This window comes from Zonotrichia leucophrys, chromosome 7 (genome assembly GCF_028769735.1).
Source record: "Zonotrichia leucophrys gambelii isolate GWCS_2022_RI chromosome 7, RI_Zleu_2.0, whole genome shotgun sequence".
NCBI lineage: Eukaryota > Metazoa > Chordata > Aves > Passeriformes > Passerellidae > Zonotrichia > Zonotrichia leucophrys.
The window spans coordinates 2016885-2041432 of NC_088177.1; the positions used below are offsets into that span (position 1 = coordinate 2016885).

At 46.5% G+C, this 24548-nt stretch overlaps 1 protein-coding gene across 2 annotated transcripts in view; it reads right to left on the minus strand.

Annotated features, from left to right (window-relative positions):
* The window catches only part of LYPD6B (LY6/PLAUR domain containing 6B), a 47246-nt gene extending 23425 nt beyond the window's left edge, over positions 1-23821 (minus strand). The window contains exon 1 of one of the 2 annotated variants that reach the window (XM_064718210.1): positions 23703-23821. The gene's annotated coding sequence lies outside the window, so the exon portion shown is untranslated. Of the gene's footprint in view, positions 1-5316; positions 5481-23702 lie in introns of those variants that run through there. The other variant, XM_064718214.1, reaches the window with a different exon arrangement.
* Positions 23822-24548: the final 727 nt, after the last annotated feature.

Consider the following 24548-nt stretch of genomic DNA (forward strand, 5'->3'; position numbering starts at 1 on the left):
GGCAAAAATTTTCCAGTTTTTCCAAACAAAGAGAAGCTTGTGGTGTTGGTTTGGGGTTTTTCCCTGCCCTACAGAAAAACAAGCAGGTGCACATTTAAAATATTTTAATTGCCCCAATTTGCTCCCATGCCCATTACAGAAATTAAGGCCTGGAATTCACATATAAAATCCCCAAATACTTCCAAAATGCCCTTTTTTAAACAGGAAAATACACAGGGTTTGATTTATGTCTCCTGTGCTGCCTCTCCCATCACTGCACTCAGGTCTATCATTTCCAAATATTGGTTCCTGCTGTTAAAAGAAAAAGCAATAAAATCAATTTCAGGGTGTATTTCATTCCCATTCCTGCTGACATGCTAAAATCTGCATCCAGTGTCACAGTTCTTGGCCTTTTCAAGTCTGTTTCCCTGTCAGGAGCTTAATGAGCAGAAAGCCAAACAAGAACTCCAAAGATCAATGTCATTCAACAAAACCTTTTGCCTTTTTTGTTGAACATTCTTGAGAAGACAACGATGACAGATTGGATGTCAGGACCTTTTACATTTTTTCCTAACTATTTACTTTTTTTTTTTTTTAACTCATAAAAATAAGCTTGGCTTCTTGGAGCTTATGCAATGTGAAAGCCAAAGCCCTGGAATAAAAAATACAATTGGCCTTCAGCTGAGGTTTATTTAGCAACTCTTGTTTCTTATTTCATGGGTCTGGTTATATTTTATTTATAGAAACACCTTTTTTTATTAAGTTAATGTAAACATTCAGGTGTTTCATTGTGGTAATTTCTCCAAGACAGCAAATATGGAGCTGACACAATTCAAGTTGAGTGCAGCAAGCCCTGACTTTGGAATTCCCTTCCCAGCATCACTCCTGGCTGCTGCTGACTTTTGGCAAATCCCTGCCCCAGCCTGAGCCCTGCTCTCCACTGATCCATAACCCACGGATGAGCCTCCATGTGCCGTGGAAAATGGAATTCAATCCAAACAACCATTCTTGCTGCTTTTCCAGAGAGCCAATTTCTCAGCACTGAAGTCACAGGGGGAAACAGGATCTTAAGGTTTTGAGTTGTTACAAGCCTGAGCAATTAAACCTCACACAAAAAACACATTAATGCGTGGCCTAAGAGTTGCTGAGGTGAGGAAAGATTAATAACCCTGGCATTTAACATCCTGATGTAGCTACAGGCACCAGGAATTTTCTCTGTCTGCTGCACCTGGGGGATTGCACTGCACAATGAATATTCACAGCCTCAGGCTTTTCCATCAAACAGAAAATAACAATTCCAGCTCTCTAAACCGCTGGACACTGCAGGGACAGGTCAGTCCTCTGGCAGGGAAAGGGGTTTGGGGGTTTCATGCACAGCCAGGATGGCAAAACGCAGCCAGCCAAGCCAATCCTTCCCATTCCAGTCCTTGCCCACCAGCAGAGGCTGAAAAATCCCCTAAACTCCAGAGGAACCACTGCTGACACGAGTCATGAACGCCATGGCATTCCTGCACATCAATCCACCACCAGAAATCACTGCTGGGATGGGACCTTAGAGTGGAGCTGATCTTGGGATCACAGAATATTCTGAGTTGGAAGGGACCTACCAGATCATCAAGCCCAACTCTCAAGTGAGTGACCCACAATGGCATGATGGCTTTTATAGAGATATTAAACAGCAATTCTTCTCAAGCACCTGACTGTAAACCCACAAAAGGAATTTATGTTTTAAAAAAATAGGAAAAGAATCAGAGCAATGAATAACACAAACTTCACATTCACCCTCTCAGCTGCCACCAAGATTCCCCAGGCACCTCGAAGTTTTCCATGCTGCAATCACACGAAATTCAGATCCCAGGCACACCCAGAGCTGGCAGGTCTGAGCAGCTCCCACCCCTCTCCCAGCTCAGCCCTGCCTGTGCTCACAGGCCCTTCCAGGGCTGATCCCCATGGCCCCGGGACAGATCCAGCCTGGAGAGAGCCTGGGAGGCTGAACCACAGCAGGGGCTGGGCAGAGCCCCAGAATAAAGCAGGGATTCATTCCCAGCATCTCCTCCATGGATCCACCTTGGGCAGCACCAGAGCCCAGCCAGGGCTGCACCCAAGATGAACCAAAATGGCCCCAAAATGCACGAGCGCTCCCGGGCTCTCTCCCTGGGATCAGTTCTGCTCCATTTGCACCTTGCAGTTCATTGTCCCATCCCAGCTTCAGCCCCTGCAGTCCCACCCTGCTTGTTTTTCTCTCTCCAGCCCACGGGGTTTGTGCTCCTGGGCTGAGATTTGGGTCATTTGTCCTTGGTGCCCAGCTGGAGCAGGAATTGTTTTGTCTCCCTGCTCTGTGCACAGAGCTCACCATCCCTTAAACATTATCCCTTTTACACTAAAGCAGCACAGAGCCTGAAAAATATAAAAACCAAAACCTGAGGCATCAGGAGGGGAGGGAATAACTGGGAGCTCCACTCGAAGGAGTTTAACAACACTCAGGGAGATGTGAGGGAATTCCTGCTGGATTTACGTGGTTTCTCCAAGGAAATGTTCTATCAAACACCATTGAATAAATTCACATTCATAGGACTATAACTAAATAATATAATTATAGGAATTTATTTAGAGAAGCTGAGCAACTTGTAGGAAACAACAAAGATCCATCCTGCAAACAGGAAGGGTCCAGAAACACAGAGAGAATCACAGAGAGAGAAAAATTAATGCAAAAAGAAATCCAAAAGTTACACCAAAACATACACACAGAAAAACACAGAGAAAGTCAATATACAGATGGGAATAAGGTACAGCAGAAAAGCCACCAAGGGAATGGTGCTGCAGGAAACCCAGGATAATCTTAGTGATGGGGGATAAAGATTGGAATTGTGAAGGATGAAAAATCCCTCTCAGATTGAGTCCAACCATTCCCAGCACTGATCCACACAAAGCCCCACCGAGAAAAAACACACAGAGAAAGAGAGGAAAACACACAAAGGCACAGAGAGACACACAAAGGACTTGCACACACAGAAAACCTCTCACTCATACACAGAGAATGACACTGAACTCTGACTCTCACACACAGAGAAACTCAGAAATCACACACAATCACACACAGAAACACACACAGATAAATCACACACAAACACACACACACAGAAATCACACAGACAGAGAATTCATACAGAAATACACACAGAAGCACAGGGGAAGGCACACACAAAATCACACAGAAGGACACCCACACAGACTCACATGGTAAGACTGAAATATTCACACTCACACAGACCTCACTCACCCCCAAAAAGGCTCCACACTCACACAGAAAGACTCCCAGAAAGACACACACCAAAATCACACCCACAAAGAGAAAACACACAGGAAAAGGCTCCACACACCCCCAAAAATATTCCACAGACTGCACACAGATTCTACACACACAAAAATCACACCCACAGAGAAACATACACAGAAAGGCTCCACACACCCCAAAAAATATTCCACACTCAGACTACACACAAATTCTACACACACCCCCAAAAATATTCGACACTTACACAGACTACACACAGAAAGACCCACACAGAAATCACACACAGAAATCACACACAGAAATCACACACACACAGAAAAGCTCCACACACCCCCAAAAATATTCCGCACTTACACAGACTACACACAGACCAATACACAGAAATCACACACACACAGAAATCACACACAGAAAAGCTCCACACACCCCCAAAAATATTCTACACTCACATAGACTACACACAGATTCTACACACACAATGACACACACAGAAAAGACACCCACAAAAATCACACCCACACAGAAACACACAGGAAAAGGCTCCACACACCCCCAAAAATATTCCACAGACTGCACACAGATTCTACACACACACAAAATCACACCCACAGAGAAACATACACAGAAAGGCTCCACACACCCCAAAAAATATTCCACACTCACACAGACTACACACAGATTCTACACACACAATGACACACACAGAAAAGACACCCACAAAAATCACACCCACACAGAAACACACAGGAAAAGGCTCCACACTCCCCCCAAAAATATTCTACACTCACATAGACTACACACAGAGAGAAATCACACAGAGAAAAGCTCCACAACCCCCCAAAATATTCTGCACTTACACAGACTACACACAGAAAGACCCACACAGAAATCACACACACCCAGAAATCACGCACAGAAATCACACACACACCCCCAAAAATATTCTACACTCACATAGACTACACACAGATTCTACACACACAGTGACACACACAGAAAGACACCCACAAAAATCACACCCACACAGAAACACACAGGAAAAGGCTCCACACACCCCCAAAAATATTCCACAGACTGCACACAGATTCTAACACACAAAAAAATCACACCCACAGAGAAACATACACAGAAAGGCTCCACACACCCCAAAAAATATTCCACACTCACACAGACTACACACAAATTCTACACACACACACAAAAGCTACACACACCCCCAAAAATATTCAACACTTACACAGACTACACACAGACTGTGTGTACACAGACTGTTTCCACACAGAAATCACACACACCAGAAATCACACACACCCAGAAATCACACACAGAAAAGCTCCACACCCCCAAAAATATTCTACACTCACACAGACCACACACAGATTCTACACACACAATGACACACACAGAAAAGACACCCACAAAAATCACACCCACACAGAAACACACAGGAAAAGGCTCCACACTCCCCCCAAAAATATTCCACAGACTGCACACAGATTCTACACACACAAAAATCACACCCACAGAGAAACATATACAGAAAGGCTCCACACACCCCAAAAAATATTCCACACTCACACAGACTACACACAAATTCTACACACACCCCCAAAAATATTCGACACTTACACAGACTACACACAGAAAGACCCACACAGAAATCACACACACAGAGAAAAGCTCCACACACCCCCAAAAATATTCTACACTCACATAGACTACACACAGAAATCACACACACAGAGAGAAATCACGCAGAGAAAAGCTCCACAACCCCCCCAAAATATTCTACACTCTCACAGACTACACACAGATTCTACACACAGAAATCACACAGGAAAAGGCTCCACACACCCCCAAAAATATTCTACACTCACACAGACTACACACAGATCCTACACTCACGATGACACAGAAAGACACACAAAAATCACACCCACACAGAAAAGCTCCACACACACAGAAAAACCCCACGTTGACACAAAAAGCCTCACACACACACCCTAAAAAGCCTTCAAACTCCACAGAGAGCCCAGCATCACCTGGGAGGAGGAGGAGGACCTGCATTCCAGGCTTTGTTTCCCTTTACCCACTCTTTTATCCAGTGGCTGTGCCATATAAAACATCTGCATTCCCAGGGAGCACCAAGGCCCCTGGTAAAGCAGAATAAAGCTCCCTATTTCCAGAGAGAGAGGTGTTTAAAGGTGGTTTCCCTCTCCTCCCTCTGCACAGCCCCAGGCAGCTTCCCACAGGTAGGAGGAGGCCCCTGGCAGCTGCTGTGAATTCCCTGCTATCACTAAAGAATCCCAAACACTGATTTTTAGGGTCCCACGTGGCCTTTCCTGGATTTCACTGCTGTTTTAAGGGCTGCTTTCAAAATGTGTCAGAGCTTTCATGGGTTCAGAGCTGGATAATCAATGTCTATCAGGGCAGATTGTTGAAGACATGCAGGGAAAATGCATTTCACCCAATGAGTTCACACACTTCTAATTCTGATTAACAATTAACCCTCCTCCAATCAGACTCAGAAGTTGATTAACTACCCACCCTTGGTGCAGAAAGGAAACAATTCAGGTAAAGAAACCCAAATAAACAAGAGTTTAAAATTCTCCCAGAAGAAAACAACCCATTTGTAGGAACAGAGTTGTCAGAAAAATCCTGAAGGGATTTCCCCTCATCTCCTTTTCCAGAGAATAAATCCCATATTTCCCACACAAACCCACGTTTTACGGGTATCTACATTACATCTCCCTGCAGTAGTAAAATGAGTGAACCTGAAGCTTTCAAAGGAACTTTATTGCTCATTTTATGGATTTCCCTTTGATGAGCTGCCATTCCAGCAGGCAATCTCAGTTTTTGTACCTTTGGTGCTCCTCCTCTGCTCTGCCCCACCCATTTCCAGGCTGGCTGTGGGAACAGCAGGAGCTGGGAATTTTGCCAGGCATCTCCCATCAGGAATCCTCCCAGCCGGGAGCCAAACCCCACAAGGACTGGGTCCAAATCCACCATGGAGAGAGATAAAATACAATGGGAATAAGGCACAGCAGAGAAGCCACTGAGGGAACAGTGCTCCAGGAAATCCAGGCTAATTTTAGTGATGTGGAATAAAAATTGGAATTGTCAAGGATGGAAAATCCCTCTCAGACTATTGAGTCCAGGCATTCCCCAGCACTGCCCCAGGTCCCACATCCACAGGGCTGTGGAATCCCTGCAGGGATGGGGACTCCACCTGAGCACCTTTTCCTGCAGGAATTGCCCCAAAATCCCCCCTGAGCTGCCCTGGGCCAGCCTGAGGCCGTTCCCTCTGCTCCTGTCCCTGTTCCCTGGGATGATCCCAAATCCTCCCGGCTGTGCCCTCCTGGCAGGGAATTGCAGAGAGGGAAAAGATCCCTGGGGATCCTCCTGTGCTCCCGGTGAGCCCTGCCCGGCTCCCTCAGGGATTGTGCGGCCCCTGCCCGGCTCCCTCAGGGATTGTGCGGCCCCTGCCCGGCTCCCTCAGGGATTGTGCGGCCCCTGCCCGGCTCCCTCAGGGATTGTGCGGCCCCTGCCCGGCTCCCTCAGGGATTCTGCAGCCCCTGCCCGGCTCCCTCAGGGATTATGCAGCCCCTGCCCGGCTCCCTCAGGGATTCTGCAGCCCCTGCCCGGCTCCCTCAGGATTCTGCAGCCCCTGCCCGGCTCCCTCAGGGATTCTCCAGGCCCTGCCCGGCTCCCTCAGGGATTCTCCAGGCCCTGCCCGGCTCCCTCAGGGATTCTCCAGGCCCTGCCCGGCTCCCTCAGGGATTGTGCAGCCCCTTCCAAGCTCCGTTCCCTTCCCTGGCCCAGCTCCAGCCCCTCAGGGTCTCCATTGCCACGAGGGGAAAATCAAAAAGTGAGAGAAAACATGAGGGGAAAAAAAAAAGTGAGGGGAGTCTGAGGAAGGCTTTGATGAAGAGTTTTCCCTTCTGAATCCTCCTTTTCTCCAGACTGAGCCCCTTCCCAGCTCCCTCAGGTATTGCTCAGCCCCTTCCCAGCTCTCCCATCTGCTCCTCACAAGATCTGTGCTTTTTGGATTGCTTTATCCCATATCAATACAGAAATAAATGAATTTTGCTTCAGCCATGAGAGCTGAACCTCCTCCTTCAGTAGCTCCAAATAAGTCAATTTTCTGCAGGTCTGAACCTTGAGTTTCCAATGGGGCAGCACTTTAAAAACAAAGACAATCCCAAGATTATCCCCATCCCATGGAAGGAGCATTCTCCATCCAGGGATTTTGGAACAGATCCTAGTCCAGCTGTTCCTCCTATGTCTAGCAATCAGGTGCTGAGGCTGACCAAAGAAATGTAAATCCTGAATCAAATTATCTGGCAAAGCACGTGAAGAAAACATCAAAAAGCTACAAGCTACAAAGTGGAGAGAGGGATAAAAATGAAAGACACTTGCCAAAATCCACACAATTCCAATTCCTGCCTTTGTTTGGGCGGATAATCAAATCCTGCAGGTGCTCAGAAGAAAATTCTTGATTTAAATGCTACTTTCAAATGGAAATACATCAGCACTTTACTCCATGGTTGCAAAGTTTATTATTTTTCAGATTTCTTCTGCAGAACAACCTGCAATGAGCTCCATTCTGGTGGAGGACAAACTCCTCATCTGCCTACCTAATCTGGCTGCTGGTAATTAATTTTTAACAGATTTTATATTCAATTTCTACATGAATTTTAAACATTTTTTCAGTCAATAGACACAGACATATATTTACGCTTGGAGCTGGTTTTCAGGGCTGTTCTGCCTTGGAAAAAATCTGTCCTGTGGTGTCCAAACCCCAGAAAATGTCACTGGACATGCGAATTTATTGATGAGCACCCTTTGTGTGCCAGGGGAAGCACAATTAGGGACATCCAGAAGATGTCACTGGACATGCGAATTTATTGATGAGCACCCTTTGTGTGCCAGGGGAAGCACAATTAGGGACAGCCCTGGGATTTTGGAGGCTGGTGGATGCACTGTGGACAATCAGCAGATGATTTTTGGCAGCACAGAGAGGGAAGGAAGAGTTTCCTCTCCTCTCCTTGCTTGGGGCAGCCCTGAGAGGAGAATTAGGGAGTGAGTTCAGTGATTGCTCAGGTGTAAAACCAGCAGCGCTAAAACACAAACCCTGGTGGCAAAGCCCAAATACCCCACCTCAAATCTCACTTTTACCTGATAAACTCCAGAGAAAACTGAAGCAGCTTGACAGCAACACCTGGGCTGAAAGCAGTGCTTGAAAGGCATTTTTTTTTCTGCTTTTCTGTATAACTAAGGAACAGTTAAAGAGCTGTGCTGTGGCTGCTTTTAGCCGTGTTGACTTTAAAAGTGTCTGAAGTGCCAAGTTTCAGGTTTCACCTCCCGCATGTGCCCGGACATGTGGTTTAGCACATTATCCTCAACCACGGCAGCATTTTTGTTTTTTTTTATGGAAGCACCTCAGGATAAAACGGGGCAGCGCAGTGGCAGGGAAGGCAAAGCATTCCCTCCCCAGCCACAGTGGATTATCTGGGGAAACACTTCATCAACTGATAACATTCCTCAGGCACAGCAAACCCCTCTCAAAGGCACAGAGAAAAAAATAAATAAATAAATAAAGCACAAAGCGATTTAAATGTGAATTGCAGCATCAACCCCTCACCTGTTACAGCACGGGGAGACAGTCCATGATCTTATCTAGGGGTGGTTAACCACAGGCAAGGTTGTAAACATGGATTTCACCAGTTAAGACAATCCTGACAATTCCGAGAAGATCTCAGCTCCTTTTATTTTGGCAGCTAAGCACACAAGTAAAAATTCCTTTGGCAATGAAATGTTCTTTTTGAAAGAGTTTATCATGTAATTGCTTCACTGTGGTGGTTAAACTACCTACAAAGCCACACAGAAAAATATACTTTAAATAAATATATATACTATTTACTAATAAATAAATATTTTATATATAAACAATACATAATATTGTCTGTTAAATAATATATATTGCCTATAATGTAATGTAATGCAATACAATGTAATATAATATAAAATAAATTATATAATGTATTGGGTAATAAATTATATTATGTATTCTATATTCTATATAATATATAATAAATATTATATAATATATATTATATAATATATAACATAAATATATAACATATAACATGTAATATATAATATATTATATATAATATATTATATATCATATATATATTATATATTATTACATATTACATATTATATATTATATATCATGCTTGTTATACTTTATATAATTTTTCTAATTTAATAAATATATACTCTGCACTTAGCTGGGTATTAACTGAGAAGAAAAGAGTTGGTTTCTATCCACACAGAATAAAGGAAACTTTCTGTGGTAAGAAAGCTCCAAACTGGACTTTCTCATCCTCACAGAGGCAATGCCACATTTTTTGCAATATTAAAGAAAATGGGGCTGTGGGTTTAAAATCCCCAAACCCTAAAAATGACATTATCTACTCTGAAAAGTCACCAGGCATCCACGGAATTCCATAATTAAAATACCCAGGTGGAATATTAAGACCATTCATAAAATCAGAAAAAAGCAGATTGGCAATATTATGTACAAGTCTGAGTGATTACCCAAATAAATCCTGAAATATCCTTGATTTTTGAGAATAAACACAACCTGATAACCAACTGGAACAACCCCACAGCTCATCCTTCCCAAGACTCCCAGGCCCCCAATTTTGACCCTCATTACCAAATTCACATGTCCAAGGACATTTTCTGGTGTTTGTACACCACAGGATAGGTTTTTCCAAGGCACAACAACCCCAAAAAACAGCTCAAAGTGTAAATATATGTCTGTGTCCTTAGATGGAAAAATTGTTTAAAATTCATGCAAAAACTGAGCATAAAATCTGTAAAATCTGTGCTCTCTGTTGGGATATTGGGACACAAGACAGACGATGGACTTTGGACCTGGTTAACATAAGAGATCTGAGAGACAAAATGCCTTGGCAAGAGCAAACAGAACTTTGAGAATTAAATCAAGATTGCAAGAAGATTAAACCAGAACTGGTTTACCAGAACATTTCATTAAAAACTGCAAGCAAGAGATGTTTAAAATGCCTTAGTTTGTGAATGTGATTTTAACCTGATCATTGCAGTAACCATTACTAATCTCCCAAAACAGTGTATCAGTAGTCCACAATAAATTTGGATATCAGTCTTCCCTGTTTCAATCACTGACACCAAATCCTTCAAATCCCAGCATTGTCCCTGATTGTGCTTCCCCTGGCACACAAAGGGTGCTCATCAATAAATCCACGTTTCCAAGGACATTTTCTAGGGTTTGGACACCACAGGACAGTTTTTTCCAAGGCAGAACAACCCCGAAAAACAGCTCAAAGTGTAAATATATGTCTGTGTCCATAGATGGGAAAATTGTCTAAAATTCATATAAAAATTGAGTATAAAATCTGTTGGGATGTTGGGACACAAGACAGACGATGGACTTTGGACCTGGTTAACATAAGAGATTTGAGAGACAAAATGCCTTGGCAAGAGCAAACAGAACTTTGAGAATTAAATCAAGATTGCAAGAAGATTAAACCAGAACTGGTTTACCAGAAAATTTCATTAAACTCTGCAAGCAAGAGATGTTTAAAATGCCTTAGTTTGTGAATGTGATTTTAACCTAATCATTGCAGTAACCATTGGCAGTCTCCCCAAAACAGTGTATCAGCATTGGCAGCCCACAATAAATTTGGATTTTGATCACCTGTCAGTCTTCCCTGTCTCCATCACTGACACCAAATCCTTCAAATCCCAGCACTGATTGTGCTTCCCCTGGCACACAAAGGGTGCTCATCAATAAATTCACATGTCCAGTGACATTTTCTGGGGTTTGGACACCACAGGATAGGTTTTTTCTGAGGCAGAACAACCCCGAAAACCAGCTCCAAGCATAAATATATGTCTGTGTCCATAGATGGGAAAATTGTCTAAAATTCATATAAAAATTGAGTATAAAATCTGTTGGGATGTTGGGACACAAGACAGACGATGGACTTTGGACCTGGTTAACATAAGAGATCTGAGAGACAAAATGCCTTGGCAAGAGCAAACAGAACTTTGAGAATTAAATCAAGATTGCAAGAAGATTAAACCAGAACTGGTTTACCAGAACATTTCATTAAACTCTGCATACTCTGAGAGTATGAGGTTTGAAAACCCAAGAGTAGCCTAAATACAAAGCAAGAAGTTTGGGTGATCCGTTATTATGGGATAATAACATTCCATTGCAGAATGCCCTTTAAAAATTATTTAGAATTAAAAAAAGCACATCAATGCCTGACCATTCCCTGAGTAAAAACTCTCTCTGGAAAGACCAAATGCTCAGGTTTTATTGCTGAGGAAGACATGACAAGGTATGGAAATGAAGTGGAAAATGCCTTTGATCAGATCAGATCTGCTGTCCCAGCTGGCTCCAGTCAATGCACAGAACCAAAATTCTGATGCAGAAAGACAAATTCTGCTCCTTTCAGATGTTACATAACCCAGCAAAAATGCATTTAAAGTATCTGATGTGACTTCAGTTACCCCGTTTGCCTTTTGGTAAAAAGAAGAAGAGGAAAGAAACTCCTCTGTGTCAAAAACCCACATCTCATTATTGTCCTTTTTTCGAGCTTGCCCTTGGTGGGCTCACTAAGTTCTGCCAGGGAAAAATAAATCCTGTGGCACTGAAATACACGAACAAAGGCCTTTCCCTCCTCTCCTGGGAATTTTAAGTGATATATTTTTCTCTGCCTCTGAAATGTGGCTTCAAACCACAGCAAACAATGCTCTGCCAGCAGCCAACCCCCATTTGTCAAAGCACCAGGGCATTTCTGAGTCAGGGCTGGTCAGGAAAGGGAGTCAAGGCTACTCCAGCATTCCCTGGGGAATTCACAACAGCTCAGGAACTGAGCAGGTGGGTGGGAGGGATAAATAAATGTGAGGAGTTGGTTCAAAACAATCATTGCCACAGCCAGGAGTGACTGCAGCTGGCAAGGAGGGACAACAAAGGGACAAAAAACCCAATAAAAACAAAGGAGCTGTGGTTTGAGTCTCTACAAGACAAATCCATAAATAATATAAAGTGCTATGGCCTGATTTTGAAAAATAAATCTGTTTGGTTACAATATCCTGAGCTGCAAGGGACCCACAAGGAGCATCCTGCGCCTCTCCCACAGGGAAAGGCTGAGGGAGTTGGGAATGCTCAGCCTGGAGAGGAGAAGCTTTGGGGTGACCTCACTGCAGGAAAGATGGACAGAGATTTCCATGGGATGGAGGGACAGGACACAGGGAATGGCTCCCACTGCCAGAGGGCAGGGATGGATGGGACATTGGGAATTGGGAATTCCTGGCTGGGCTGGGATTGCCAGGGAAGCTGGAAGGGTCCAAGGCCAGGTTGGAGCAGCCTGAGACACTGGAAGTGATGCCTTGTTCAGGCTGCCCTGGAGCAAAGATTAGACAGAGCCCCAGAATAAAGCAGGGATTCATTCCCAGCATCTCCTCCATGGATCCACCTCGGGCAGCACCAGAGCCCAGCCAGGGCTGCACCCAAGATGAACCAAAATGGCCCCAAAATGCACGAGCGCTCCCGGGCTCTGTCCCTGGGATCAGTTCTGCTCCATTTGCACCTTGCAGTTCATTGTCCCATCCCAGCTTCAGCCCCTGCAGTCCCACCCTGCTTGTTTTTCTCTCTCCAGCCCACGGGGTTTGTTGTAGTGGAGACAGAGATGGTACAAAGCAACACACTCCATTTTCAGAAGGCTCCAAATGTGCTTTTTATACATTCTCACAAAATTTCTAAGTTTACACTTTACTCATTGGTCACAAGAAGCAAAGTGCCCATTGGAATAGGCAGCTGCCGGTTTCACTTATTTATCTTTCTTTCTTGGTTTCTGTGTCAAAGACCTTGGTGGAAAATTCTTTCAGGGCTAAAAATGGATCCTCTTGTCAAATTTCTCTGTGGCTCACAGAAGCTGCTGTAAAACCTCTCCCACAGTTGGTTGTGCTCTTGGGGCTGAGATTTGGGTCATTTGTCCTTGGTGCCCAGCTGGAGCAGGAATTGTTTTGTCTCCCTGCTCTGTGCACAGAGCTCACCATCCCTTAAACATTATCCCTTTTACACTAAAGCAGCACAGAGCCTGAAAATATAAAAACCAAAACCTGAGGCATCAGGAGAGGAGGGAATAACTGGTGAAGGGGCTCTGCCCCTCCTGGGAGCTCCACTCGAAGGAGTTTAACAACACTCAGGGAGATGGTGAGGGAATTCCTGCTGGATTTACGTGGTTTCTCCAAGGAAATGTTCTATCAAACATCACGGAATAAATTGCTTTGTCTCCCTGCTCTGTGCACAGAGCTCAGCATCCCCTACACATTATCCCTTTTACACTAAAGCAGCACAGAGCCTGAAAAACATAAAAACCAAAACCTGAGGCATCAGAAGGTGTCCCTGCCCACGGCAGGGCTGGGATGGGATCATCTTTACGTTCCCTAATGCCCCAAATTCCAGTTTGATTTAGCACAGAGTTCACAGAGCCTGGGGCACTCAGGGAGGCAATGGCAGCCCTTCATCTCTGCCTCCCAAAGGACAAAAAAAATGCAGATTTTAGCTAAATTAGCAGGATGCTTCAACCAAAACCTCACTGCTCTGAGTATTTCATCCAGCTGTAGTAGAGAGTGCAGGTCAAAGGACACTCAGAGCCCTGCGCCCCAAATCTCTCATTTCCTGTAACCAGTGAAGGAGAAATCCTGCCTGGCTCCACGCATCACTCTCCTGGTCTAATTGGGCTGTAATTATTAACTTCACTTATTGCTTCACAGAAAAGAGATTTTCAAGTCTGTGCACATCAGCTGTAAATCTGCAGCTCTTTGATACCTCATGAATATTATAAACACCAATTTTAAGGTTTTCTCCACTACAGATCATTGGTGCCAGTGTCAGCTTTTTAGCCATGATTTCACAAAGTTCTCCAAATGTGAGAATTATTACAGGGAAGGAAAGGAAAGATAGGAATTCCTGTTTCTTCCTTTCTTCAAATTTTTAGTCATGGTTTCACAAATCTCTCCAAATGTGAGAATTATTACAGGGAAGGAAAGGAAAGATAGGAATTCCTGTTTCTTCCTTTCTTCAAATTTTTAGTCATGGTTTCACAAATCTCTCCAAATGTGAGAATTATTACAGGGAAGGAAAGAAAAGATAGAAATTTCTGTTTCTTCATTTCTTCAAAGTTGTTCAATTTGAAGAAATTTCTGTTTCTTCATTGGAAGAAATGAAGCCAAATAGTAAATTCTGAAATGCTATAGAGACAGTGTTTAAATATATGTATGTGTGTGTATGTATATATATATGTATATATGTGTCTGTATGTATATATATATATATATATATATATATACACAAATAAATAAAGCCTGAAATAAAGAAACAAGAAAATGAAACATAAAAACCCACAGCAAAAGTCCTTCCTGAAACAGAAAGAATTCTTCCCTTCTGTGCTGTGGATTTTCAGTGTTATCAGACTAGATTGAAATCAGGCAGTGTCGCAACAATCTCAGAAAAATAAAATAATTATGAGGAACAGAAAGCAGCCCCAGGCTGGAATTAGCTGTGCACGGGGAGATTCCCCAGCCCTTACACCCACATGGTGTTCCAAAACCTGATATCCCAGAGGAGCAGCTGCAGTGCCAGCATCTCCTGGGTTTGCCTGGACATTCTGCTTCCTTGACTTCTGTTGGGTGAAACGAATGAAATTCATTTTTATATATTTATATCAGCACCCTCAGATTTGACTCTACATCCACGTGAGGCAGATGAGCTGCACTCAACCTTCCCAAAGAGGGAGGTACCACTGTAATCTTAATTTTGGGGTTTTTGATGTGTAGGTTTAAAGGATGGGCACAGGACAAACTCCAATTTTGGAGCAGCCACGTTTTCCTGCATAGCTGGGACCCAGCAGCTGCTGATGAAACAGCCAAGGAGGGGATTAATTATCCCACAGAGCCCAAGGTGGGAATTACAGGAACAAGGATGAGCCTGGGAAGATGTTTGTATTTTAAACACTGTGCATTTCTCCAGCCAGGCACAACAGATGGGCACCGTGAACTTCCAAGGGAAAAACGATGATCCCAGCCAGAAAACGGTGCTGGGACCTGATGCTCTGAAAGTAAAAGCCAAGGAAAAGCCATAAAACATAAAAACCCTTCCTGAAACACAAAGAATTTTTCCCTTCTCCGCTGTGGATTTGGAATGTTATCAGACAAACCACAGAGAGACTTTGGTGTGAACAGCCTGGGGAAAAGAGTGAGGGGAGGGAGCCTCAGCCCAGCCTGGACGCTCCTCCTGAGGGGCAGCTCCCATCTCTGTGACCCAGGGAACACCTGGAGCTGGGTGGATGGATTTCAGGGCAAAATTCGGATGGATTTCAGGGCAAAATTCGGATGGATTTCAGGGCAAAATTAGGATGGATTTCAGGGCAAAATTCGGATGGATTTCAGGGCAAAATTAGGATGGATTTCAGGGCAAAATTAGGATGGATTTCAGGGCAAAATTAGGATGGATTTTAGGGCAAAATTAGGATGGATTTTAGGGCAAAATTCGGATGGATTTCAGGGCAAAATTCGGATGGATTTCAGGGCAAAATTCGGATGGATTTCAGGGCAAAATTAGGATGGATTTCAGGGCAAAATTAGGATGGATTTCAGGGCAAAATTAGGATGGATTTCAGGGCAAAATTAGGATGGATTTTAGGGCAAAATTAGGATGGGTTTCAGGGCACAATTCGGATGGATTTCAGGGCAAAATTCGGATGGATTTCAGGGCAAAATTCGGATGGATTTCAGGGCAAAATTCGGATGGATTTCAGGGCAAAATTCGGATGGATTTCAGGGCAAAATTCGGATGGATTTCAGGGCACAATTCTTCCCTCAGAGGGTTCTGGCACTGCCCAGGCTCCCCAGGGAATGGGCACAATCCCAAGAGCTCCAGGAGTTTTGCACAGCCAGGAGTGCCCAGGGTGGGATTTTGGGGTGTCTGTGCAGGACCAGCAGCTGATCCATGATCCTGTGGGTCCCTCCCAGCTCTGGATATTCCATAAAATGGATTTCCTTAGCTGCCAGCTGAAAGAAGGAACAGCCACACTGTCCAAGCCCTCACATCTAACACATGAAAACTCTTCACATCCCAAGCACCAAAACGCCTCAAGCCCAGCCTTAAATGACATTTAAACCGAACCAGCTCCTGAAAATAAGTTTTGAGGCACTCAGGAGGCACACGAGGCCCCTGGCTGTGCTTCTCTCAAAGCTTTTAGCTCCATTTCAGGCTCTAAGCTGAGCTCTGAATTAGTGCAATTTGCCGCAACAGGTTTCTTCACATCAGGACAAAACCGGGGCAGCATTTTTCCCAAAAAAATAAGAAGGGATTAGATGACGCTAAGTGCTAAGTGCTCCCATCTGCGTGTTTAGACTCCTGAGCAGGTAATCACCATGCTCCAGGGCACATCCCCAGGGCTGGGGAGATTAGCTGGTGTCTGCCTGATGCTCCTGACGTGGGGAGGGTGGAAAAGCGCCCTGGAGCACCAGGAACTCACCAGGGCCAGAGGCGGCTCCTTCCAACCCCAAACAGCCTCGGCCTGAGTCGGTTCTTTGGGTTTTTTTCGTAAAGTCAGGATTAAATGTGTGAGATGGGGTTTCTAATTGGGACTCAGGTGTTTATCAGTTCTTATCTATTTTACAGTCTCACAAACCCTGAGTTCTGCAGAACTTCACTCTGACACACTAAAAACGGAGCTGTGTCTCTCTCTCTGCAAGGCCTTTTAAGGATAAACTGTCCGATTAAGAAATTATTTTCAATTTTAAACACTGTGCATTTCTCCAGCCAGGCACAACAGATGGGGCACCGTGAACTTCCAAGGGAAAAATGATGATCCCAGCCAGAAAACGGTGCTGGGACCTGATGCTCTGAAAGTAAAAGCCAAGGAAAAGCCATAAAACATAAAAACCCACAGCAAAAGCCCTTCCTGAAACACAAAGAATTTTTCCCTTCTCCGCTGTGGATTTGGAATGTTATCAGTTATTTTCAATTATTTTCAATTATTTTCAATCTAACCCAAAAACCAATCACTCATGGCCTGCAATGGGGACTTTTTTATCCAATTGCACAAAACCACCCAAACCCATGGAGGAGAAGGAGGGGAAGAAGAAAGGAGAAGAAAGAAGGAGGAGAGGAAAGGAGGAGGAGAAGGACAAGGAGAAGGACAAGAAGGACAAGGAGGAGAAGAAGAAGAAGGAGAAGGTAAAGAAGGAGCAGCCTCTGCCCTAAACCCTCCACCTTGCTCTATATACATTTCTCTATTCTAAACTCTTAAACTCTGAGTTTCCCCCCTGTGCTATCACACACTTCTATCCAAACCCCACACCCACAATCCCAGTTCCATCATTCCATTCCGGAAGCTTCTCCACAGCCTCAGGTCAGTGCAGTGCTCTCCTGGGGGTCAGTGCCTGCCAGCACAGAAATCTGAAATTCCCAGCACAGAAAATCTGAAATTCCCAGCACAGAAAATCTGAAATTCCCAGCACAGAAAACCTGAAATTCCCAGCAACCAGGGTTCCAACATCTCTCCCTCCTATTTGAATTATAAACACTGTTTTGTCTTCTTTGTTAAAAATCTGTTGGATATACTGAAGTAGACAAGGTATAAATACTATGATAACTATGATGATAATTAACACATACATGTTTATTTTTCAAAGTTTTCTCTATACTGGTTTTTCTACAACCTCAAATCAAACACAATATTCTCTTAAAAATCAATACCTATCAACACACAAAAAATCAAAAATTCTCAGTAACCATAATTCCAACATCAACCCTGCATTGTGTGGCAGGGATTGAAAGGGTGAAAAGTTCCATGGGGCCACCAGGGAAGGAATTGTTATGATGCCACTAAAGATGGTGTTTCACACAGGTTTTTTGCTTGTTAATTTTGAAGGAACAGACAAAAATTGCAATATCTTGCACTTAAAGCTAAGGCAAGGCTGCTCCTACAACTTGTTAATTCTCCATCCATACAAATCAAGGCAGGCTGAAGGATTTCAGTCTTAGCTTCCCTAACATTTGGAAATAATCGTGCAAGTGGGCTACAAGGAAGAAAACCACATTTCTTTATAGGAAAACACAGGAATTTTGACATAGGAAAGCCAATTGTTCTCACAAGCACACTAATTTATGGGCAAAACTAATTGAGAGCGTGAGAACAACTCTATTTCGACATTTTGAAGCAGCAGAATGTCCAATCTATTTATACACCTGATTTTTCACGCCGTTGTTGCAAGGATCTCTTCCCACTTTGTTCTTTAACATGCAGAAAATGCAGGATAATGAAGGATGACAATGGAGGATGGAGTGGAAACACTGAATTTAAGAAACTCCAATTTTCCCTGCAGAGCAGTGAGGGCGGTTCTACCCCTGCCACCTGTACAAACCTCAGGAGAATTGCTGGGAATGGGATGAGCTTTAAGGGCCCTTCCAACCCAAACCATTCCAGGATGATTCCTTGGGGTTTTTTTAAGGTTCTGATCCTTTACTGCCCCGCTCCCAGACCTATAAGATGATAACACCAATGGGGTTTGTAAGTTTATTCCAAGCAGCTTTCACACAACAGCTCAGATTTGTGTGAACATCAAAGCAAAAACCCAAATAAAAGCCATTTTACCCCCAGTTTGGTCCCAAGCCAAAGCCTGTAGTTCAACCCAGGCACATCAAAAAGCTCCAGGCAAGAAATCCCAATCTCGTTTTGTTGGATCATAGCATGGGCACAGGCAAGAAAACGGGGAATGCCAACGGTTATGAAAACATTAGAAATATTAGAAATAATAGAAATAGAAATAAAATTAGAAATAAATATTAGAAAACATGGAATGCCTTCACTGAAAATCATGGAATCCCTGGATGGTTTGGGTTGGGAGGGACCTTAAATTAATCCAATTGCATCCTCTGCTATGGGCAGGAACACCTTCCATGGTCCCAGGCTGCTCCAAGCCCTGTCCAAGCTGCCCTTCAGCACCTTGGAATGACCATCCTGGTGATCCAACACCTGCAGAAATCACAGAAATCACGTGCAAAGCCCAGCTGAAACCTCCTTATTTAGGCTGAAAGATTCTCCCAGCAATTACTGGAAAAAAAATCCCTGCCAGCATCTCATGCATCACTCAATCCGCCCCAATCCCTCAGGAAAGCTGCCACCTGGAATTCCTTCTGAAGTTTGCTGGCAGGGAACTATCAAAGGTGCCTTTTCAGCACTCCTGAGCTCTTGGACATGCCCCTCATCCAGGAGGCCTTTGAGGCACACACGGCAATAACCGAAGCATTCCTTTCCTTTGAGTCCACAACACCCAGCCAATAGATCTGAGCAAAGGAATTAAAGTGTTGAGGAACACAGGCTTGGGTGGGAAAAAAAAAAAAAAAGGGAAATTTTCAGACTTCATGCAGCAGAATTATTATTTTTTAGGATTTTTAAGCATAAAATGGGTTTGGGTTGGAAGGGAGCTTAAAGCTCATCTTGTTGCAATCCATTGCCATGGGAAGGGAATCTTCCACAGGCAGGGAATCTTCCATGGGTTGGGAATCTTCCACTTGGTGATTTCTGAGTTTGTAACTCCTGATTCTGCAGAGTTCTCCTATGTAATTAGCACAACCATATAAACAGGATAAAAGGAAATACTCCCTCTTTCTTCTCCCACAGCTGAAACTTGGGAAAATGCAAAACCAGCAGGAAGAGATTGGGATAACCTGCCTTGAGTTAACAAGGTGTCTCTCCTACAGAGCTCCCAAGGGTGCAGGAAAAGCTAAAAAATGGATTTTTGTCCTCGCAGCACCTCGGGCTGCCGATGGCAATCACCTCCCTGACCTGGAGACCTCATCTCCCCCACCTTGGCCGTGCTTTCCCTCCTCCCTCTCCTCCTGCCAGACAAAGGGAATTCATCCCAAGAGGATCAGCAGGCGGGATCCATCCCGTGTAAGCCGATTATGGGATGTCCCACTCCTGACAGCATCACCCAGATGTCAAACCTCAGAGGGAGGGCCCTGCAGAGCCAGGGGCTGCAGATTATCCATCCCTGCGGAAGGGATGTCACCGAGAGCATGGGGCTGGCAGAGCAATTATCACGCTGGGAAGCGCTAATTGACTTAAAGCAAGGAAGGCACGGCGGGAAGAGGGGGAGCTCTGCTAAACGAGTTAATTGTGGGCTGACTGAAGGGTAAAATATCACCATGCAGAGGTTGATGAATCACCAAGCTGTGGAACAACCTGGACAACTCCCCTGCTCCCTGCCATAAAACATCCCTCTGCAATTACCTCTGGAATTCACCTGCGCTGCAGGTACAGGGGACACAGACACACAAAACACCGACAGAGTCAGCTCTGAATTCTCCTCCTCTGAGCTCATCTTTGAGTTCTCACACTTTACTCTCTGTCAGAATAAACATTTTAATATTTTTGTCCTTTTCTCAGAAACTCACCCAAGCAGAGGTGTGACAATGGGGAGGTTCAAAGCTTGAAAACTCAGAGCTTCAAAACCGACCTGAGAAACAGAGATGTGTACACTTTGTATTTTACGATTTTAAACAAAAACGTGTTGATTGAGGGAGAGAAACTTGAAAGCCTCATCCAAACTGGCCTTGGACCCTTCCAGGGATCCAGGGCAGCCACAGCTTCTCTGGGCACCCTCCTGGCCAGGAATTCCTTCCCTTGACGTCAAGTTTCATTGCTGCAGCACACGGCTCTGATCCCTGCCCTCTGACGGATGGGAATCACACAGTCCCGTTCTCCTGACACTGCCCTCAGGAACCAACCAGCTGGGCCTTGCAAACCAGCTCTATCTGAGTGAGCCACGTGTTCTGCTCAGCCCCACGAGTGTTTTCACTCCCTGCATCAGCACAGCACCCAGGGCATTGCGCAGAACTGAGCCCTCGGTGCCCACAATCCCCACCATCCCCACACCACTGCTGGGTGTTGTTCCAAGGATTTACAGCCTGATTCTGCACCAGGATATGCACCTGGATTTAGGGAATAGGCACCAGAATCCAGTGTCCTTTCTGAAGGAAAACACCACGCTAAAGGCAACGCTTTTCCAACCTGCCAGAGTCACCCTGCCCATGTGCTTCTGTAGGATCACAGGATGGTTTGGGTTGGGGGAATCTTAAAGACATCCCAATCCACCTTAAACACATCTCAGTCCACCTTAAACACGTCCCAGTCCACCTTAAACACATCCCAGGCTGCTTCAAGCCTCATCCAGACTGGCCTTGGACCCTTCCAGGGATCCAGGGGCAGCCACAGCTTCTCTGGGCACCCTCCTAGCCAGGAATTCCTTCCCAAAATCCCATCCAGCCCTGCCCTCTGGCAGTGAGAAGCCATTCCCCCTCGTCCTGCCACTCCAGGCCCTGATCCAGAATTCCCTTGCAGCCTTCAGGGTGGGCAGCCTGTATTTTTCACTCACAGATTTTGCTGCACTAAGTACATTTTTAAGGCGTTCTGTCACTTCCTACGGTGAAGCCCCACTGCTGAAGAGCCCGAGGTTGGCGTCCACACCTGCGGAACACGGAGCCCAGCTCTTTTTACAGCTCTATAATCATCAGGGGATGTGTAATAACTGCACTTTTACAAGGGACCTGTTAAACACAGGCTGCGAACCGGGTCCCAGGCACTTGACGCTGCACAGCCAGCGCTTCCCACAGCCTGGCTCCTTCCTGCCACGGCTGCTGGGGACACCCTGGCGTTGGTGACACCTCCTGCGTGCTGTGTGGCTGGGGACACCTTGATTTCAGTGCCACGTTCTGCTCCCCAGCACTGCCAGGGTTGGAGACACCTGTTTGCAGCGCTACCTCCTCCTTCTCCTCACAACAACCAGAGCTGCTGGCACGCTCATTTTGGTGCTCCCTCCTGTTCCCCAAAACCAGCAGGCGTGGGGACACCCTCTTGTGGTGTCACCTCCCACTCCCCTGAACAGGTGGGGCTGGAGACATCCTGATTTCATCCTGACACCTTCCACTCCCCGGGAGCTGGGGACACCCAGATTTCAGCGCCGCTTTGTGCTCCAGGTGGGGCTGGGGACACCCTGATTCCGGTGCCACCTCCCAATTCCCATGGGGCTGGGGACACCCAGATTTCAGCGCCACTTTGTGCTCCAGTGGGGCTGAAGACACCCAGATTCCGGTGCCACTTTGTGCTCCAGTGGGGCTGGGCACACACAGATTTTGGTGCTACTTCTCGCTCCCCAAAGGGGCTGGAAACACCCTGATTTTGGTGCCACTTCCAACTCCTCGTGGGGCTGGGGACACACAGAATTTGGTGCCATTTTGTGCTCCGGTGGGGCTGAGGACACCCAGATTTTGGTGCTACTTCTCGCTCCCCGAGGGGGCTGGAAACACCCTGATTTCAGTGCCACCTCCCGCTCCCCAGGAGCTGAGGACGCCCAGATTTCAGTGCCACTTCTGGGGACACTGAGATTTCAGTGCCAGTTCACCCTCCGGTGGAACTGGGGACACCCAGATTTCTGTGCCACCTCCCATTCCCCAGGAGCTGAAGGGACACAGGTTTCAGTGCCACTTCGCCCTCCGGTGGAACTGGGGACACCCAGATTTCTGTGCCATCTCGCTGTGCTCGTGGGGCTGAGGACACCCAAGTTTCAGTCCCACTTCACCCTCCGGTGGGGCTGGGGACACGCAGATTTTGGTGCCACTTCGTGCTCCAGTGGAGCTGGGGACACCAGATTTTGGTGCCACCTCGCTGTCCCCATGGGGAGCTGGGGACACCCAGATTCCGGCGCCACCTCCCACTCCCCATGGGGAGCTGGGGACACCCAGATTCCGGTGCCACCTCGCTGTCCCCGTGGGGAGCTGGGGACACCCAGACTCCGGCGCCACCTCGCTGTCCCCATGAGGAGCTGGGGACACCCAGACTCCGGTGCCACCTCGCTGTCCCCGTGGGGAGCTGGGGACACCCAGATTCCGGCGCCACCTCGCTGTCCCCATGGGGAGCTGGGGACACCCAGATTCCGGTGCCACCTCGCTGTCCCCGTGGGGAGCTGGGGACACCCAGACTCCGGTGCCACCTCCCACTCCCCACGAGCTGAGGGGACACAGGTTTCAGTGCCACTTCGCCCTCCGGTGGGGCTGGGGACACCCAGATTCCGGTGCCACCTCGCTGTCCCCGTGGGGAGCTGGGGACACCCAGACTCCGGCGCCACCTCGCTGTCCCCGTGGGGAGCTGGGGACACCCAGATTCCGGCGCCACCTCGCTGTGCCCCGGCTGGGACGCGGCTCAGCATCAGCTGGGGCGGCGGAGCGGGAGCCGCAGCCCCGAGCCCGCCCCGCTCCGCGCTCCCTCCCGGGCCCCTTCCCCGCACTCACCCTGCGTGCCGGGACACCGGGACAGCAGGACACCAGGACACAGGACAGCAGGACAGCGGGACAGCAGGACACGGGAGCAGCAGGACAGCAGGACACAGGACAGCGGGAAATTCGCCGCTGGCCGTGCGGGCGGAGCCGGCGGAGGAGGCGCCGGGGCCGGGGCGGAGCGGGCGGCTCGGACACGCCGTGCCCGCCCCCGGGGCGGTGGCACCTGCGGGCAGGGCGGGACCCGGACACCTGCGGGGACAGGGGGCGGCTCCCGAACCTCCCCCGGGATCCTTGGAACTGGAACCGCCCCGATCCCCCCTGCCCCGGGAGCCACGCATCGGTTTTCCATCAGAAAATCAGGGATCCCATCATCAGGGATCTCGATGCCGAACTACCGAATATCCTCATTTTAGGATAAATCCGGCTTCCCTCGGGATCAGCAAGTGTTTCAGTTTAAGAAATGTTTGAATCAATAGCGGCAGCCTTGCGGTGGGTCTTTTTCTAGGGACGCGAGTCCCATTCCTTTGTTTTCCCTGGGCTCTTGCGAAAGGTGGATCTTGGAAATGGATACGGTAATTTGTGCTGTTTTTATAAGAGTTAATTAACTGCTGCAATCCCACATTCCGAAAACGAAATTGTAGGGATACAATTCCTGCAAACAGTCTGCTCTCTAATTGAGTTCATCCTCCAGGCATGAGCTTTATCGGGCAGATCTTGCAGGGTGAGTGTTTTTTGAGTCATGGCAAGAGCTCTGGCAGCCTGCGGTGTTTGCCTTCCTCTGCAGGGCTTTTGGGGAATGTTTGGACTTCCCACCTGCTGTCCTTAACATAAACCATCTCCACTGGAAAGCCTCTCCTT